Below are 4,719 nucleotides of genomic sequence, written 5' to 3' on the forward strand. Positions count from 1 at the left end.
TAAAATTTTACCTTTAAAAAAATTTTAAAAATAATAATAATTAAAAAAAAAAAAAATCAGAAGTAGTATTGGATTGTCTTGATACACTTAATATATTATTATAATAGATAATATAATGTATAATTATTATATTAGATGGCCTGCTTTGTGTGTAGTATTTTCCTTACTTTTTTAGGTCTCGTAGAATCTATGTTTGAGGTATATAAACAAATATTGACTACTCTAGATTCCTGGAACGGTGACATTCAGCCCCTCGGTGATGTGTGGAGACTGTAAGATATGTGTCCACATCACCTTGGGGCAATAGATTTCACCATTCCCTTCATGAGCAGTATAATAGTAATAAATATTAATAATATTTGAATACAATTATTTTTCCAGTCCAGCACTGTCAGAGAGGTTTTGTTGCTCGTATAGGCACAAGGGCTAGAAAAATGAAAAACAGACTTTTTTCCCACGACCGGCAGCACACAGACAAAGCTAACATGTTAAAACAAGGTAAATACTGTTTATTTATTTTAATAATGTATTTATATAGGCCTACTACCCCACACTGGCAAATATACAATACAATTACATTGAGATGATGCCGGTTCCAAAAAAAGGCCAACAGGTGAATAATCAAGGCACCACTGATACTGGCCAATTCCGAATTGCACAGGTAACACGAGAAAAAAAATATAAAAATAGGACAAATTTTAAAATGTAAACTGAAATTTGAAAAATAGAACTCTATACATAAAATAATAACACATTCTCAATAAGAGACTTGCAAGAATTGTGCATAGTGGTGAGAAATTTAAAATGGGTGAAATTTGGCACAGCGGCAACACGACAGCCAGCTACAAACGGTGTTTACATTGAACTTACTTCATGATAAAATAATGTTATACTTTGTTTTGCTTGAAAGTGTGAGTTCGTCATGGGTATGTGGTTAAAATGCAGTTTAGATGTGTAGGTTGATTAATCAATACATTGTATAATTTTGACCATGATTACAATGTGTCCATCGATAAGTTACACAAATTAAACAAATTTTGTATAAGTTAGAGTTTTACATTTTACAAACACGAGTTACCGCTAAATTAAAACAGATTAAAACAAATATTTATTTATTTATTTAATTATTTATTCAGCTATAAAAGGAAACATACAAATGGTAGCCGAAGACTGAAATGAATGTATTTACAAAAATAGAATATATTAAAAATGCAAGAATATTAAAAATATTATATAGGCCTATAAAATTGCAACTGTGTCGGTATTAATTCTAAAAGAATAGAAACATTTCGACAGACGTTTGTATTATCATTGTAGACACTGTTATAGTAGCGCAAAAAGTTTGAAAAAGAAAAACGTACAAATGTCTATCAGAGAGCAAAATGTATGTTGATCATAACAAAACTGAACTCAAAGTTAAGTTGGCAGAATGTTAATATAGACCCTTTGGCGGGACTGACAGGTTTAGGGGACGGGGCTCCATGGCCCCTCACTGGATCCGCCCCAGTGTGGAAGGGTGTATAGCTTGGTGTTAGGCTTACAGTATATTACCTAACAGCTTTTGAGCCGCCTGAAAACTAGCGTTTGTTCTTTTCCCACTTGTCAATCTCAGCATGTATTTGAGTTGACTTTCTTCAATATTTTATTCATTCCATTCAGTACCATTCAGGTATGGATTGATAACATTTATTTTGTAAACCATTGACTGAGGCTAAAATAATTTTAACTTAGTATTTATGTACTAATCAATAAATTGTAATCAACACTTCGTGTTACGGCTTACTAACAAAAACAAATAAGCCTATATCAGTAAAAAAAAAAACAGATTTTGACCAATTTGTTTTCAAAAACACAAAAAATAGCCCTTCAATTATCCCTGTAAAACAATGTTAATAATAATAATTTTAAAAAAAAATAAGAAGTAGTATTGGATTGTCTCGATACACTCAATATATTATTATAATAGATAATATAATGTATAATTATTATAATATATTAGACGGCCTGCTTGGTGTGTAGTATTTTTAGGTCTCGTAGAATCTATGTATGAGGTATATAAACAAATATTGACTACTCTAGATTCCTGGAACGGTGACATCCAGCCCCTCGGTGATGTGTGGAGACTGTAAGATATGTGTCCACATCACCTTGAGGCAATAGATTTCACCATTCCCTTCATGAGCAGTATAATAATAATAATAACACTAATAATATTTGAATACAATTATTTTTCCAGTCCAGCCCCGTCGGAGAGGTTTTGTTGCTCGTATAGGCACAAGGGCTAGAAAAATGTTTAACAGACTTTTTTCCCACGACCGGCAGCACACAGACAAAGCTAACATGTTAAAACAAGGTAAATACTGTTTATTTATTTTAATAATGTATTTATATAGGCCTACTACCCCACACTGGCAAATATACAATACAATTACATTGAGATGATGCCGGTTCCAAAAAAAGGCCAACAGGTGAATAATCAAGGCACCACTGATACTGGCCAATTCCGAATTGCACAGGTAACACGAGAAAAAAAAATATAAAAATAGGACAAATTTTAAAGTGTAAAACTAAAATTTGAAAAATAGAACTCTATACATAAAATAATAACACATTCTCAATAAGATACTTTCAGGAATTGTGCATAGTTGTCAGAAATTTAAAGTGGCTGAAATTTTGCACAGTGACACGACAGCCAGCTACAAACAGTGTTTACATTGAACTTACTTCAGGATAAAATAATGTTATAATTTGTTTTGCTTGAAAGTGTGCATTCGTCATGGGTATGTGGTTAAAATGCAGTTTAGATGTGTAGGTTGATTAATCAATACATTGCATAATTTTGACCATGATTACAATGTGTCCATCGATAAGTTACACAAATTAAACAAATTTTGTATAAGTTAGAGTTTTACATTTTACAAACACGAGTTACCGCTAAATTAAAACGGATTAAAACAAATATTTATTTATTTATTTAATTATTTATTCAGCTATAAAAGGAAACATACAAATGGTAGCCGAAGACTGAAATGAATGTATTTACAAAAATAGAATATATTAAAAATGCAAGAATATTAAAATTATTATATAGGCCTATAAAATTGCAACTGTGTCAGTATTAATTCTAAAAGAATAGAAACATTTCGACAGACGTTTGTATTATCATTGTAGACACTGTTATAGTAGCGCAAAAGTTTGAAAAAGAAAAACGTACAAATGTCTATCAGAGAGCAAAATGTATGTTGATCATAACAAAACTGAACTCAAAGTTAAGTTGGCAGAATGTTAATATAGACCTACAGGTTTGAAGGCAATTTCATATAAACTAATTGTTATTAGTTTGAAAGCATTGAGGCTGGAGTGTACTGCCTAGTAATGGTACTTTTTTATATGATATGCTTCAATTTTGTCATGGTTACTTTAGGTTTTGTAGATGACGCCGTAATTACGACTGTATCTGAGGAAATGAACAACAGCTGGAAAGGTTTTGGTGTCCGTTTAGGTCTTTCATGGGCTAGAGTTAAACGGTTTTGGACTGAAGAACAGCGGGACTCACAAAAAGCTATCGCTAATATGATGGAGTATTGGAGGAACAATGCCAACAATGAAACGCATCAACTGAAAGTGTTGTGCACTGCTTTGAGGCAACATGGGTGTAAAAGTCTAGCTGGGAAATTATTCAGTGGTGATCTCGGCGACGAAATTCTGTCCTTAGCCAAACATGAAGGTGAGTTGTAGTGAGAGGTATAAGATTGAAAATATGATGAATTACTGGAAGAGCAACCTCAGTAATGATATTCATCAATGTAAAATGCTGTGCACTGCTCTGAAACAACATAAGATCAGGAAACTAGCTGAAGAATTATTTGAGAGTGAAATTGGCAATGAAAATCTTGACACTCAAGAAGCAGGTAAGTACCTCAAGGAGTTCAAAAATCGTATTGGAAACCCTTTTTTTCTACAGCTTGTTTCTATTTTGTTAACACGTAAACTAACACATAGTAACAACAGATGTCAGTTACAATTGTTTTTTATTCATTGCATATCATCTATGTTTTCTAATTAGGAAAATGTTTTAATGATCAAGATTTGCTGTTCATCTGTGACAAACTGGATCCCGAATCATGGAGGAGACTGGGAGTGCGTCTTGGACTCAAATGGACCGATATAAAAAAGATAGCAAAAAACAACAGACTGGTTGAAGACCGCATCATGGAATTGCTGGTTACTTGGAGGGATGACCAATCAAAGTGCCAACAAGTACCAATCATGGTGAATGCTTTGAGACAACAGAAGTTTGTTGGACTTGCACAACGTGTATGTGAAAGGCATGGTTACAGTGACGAGGCAGAAGTTGCACCAACTCAGATAAATCTGCCCCAAATTCCAACACCCGTGCAAGGTTAGTAAAATCTAATAAAAAAAAAAATACTGCTGTTCTCCAAATGTAATACCATTTTTGCACATCCTGAGAAACATTGCTAGCACGATCCCGATGCATCAAGTTTTATGCGCTTTTATACAAATAAATATATTTCAAGATTATTTTCTTCTTACCTCTTGTCACTTTGCAAACTTGCATGATCACTGGACCCTTCAAATTGATTTGATCAAACTTGACCCCTGTTGTAATATAGTTGAGAACTCCTTGTACACCTGTCTCTTATACACATCTAGATGTGTATAAGAGACAGACATAGGCCTAATGGTAAAAATAGA

At 33.0% G+C, this 4,719-nt stretch overlaps 1 protein-coding gene across 1 annotated transcript in view; it reads left to right on the plus strand.

Annotated features, from left to right (window-relative positions):
* The window catches only part of LOC117117488, a 28,421-nt gene that overhangs the window by 22,891 nt on the left and 811 nt on the right, over positions 1-4,719 (plus strand). The window lies entirely within an intron of this gene.

Source organism: Anneissia japonica, unplaced genomic scaffold, assembly GCF_011630105.1.
Source record: "Anneissia japonica isolate Jap-2015-1 unplaced genomic scaffold, ASM1163010v1 scaffold559_len90085_cov114, whole genome shotgun sequence".
NCBI lineage: Eukaryota > Metazoa > Echinodermata > Crinoidea > Comatulida > Comatulidae > Anneissia > Anneissia japonica.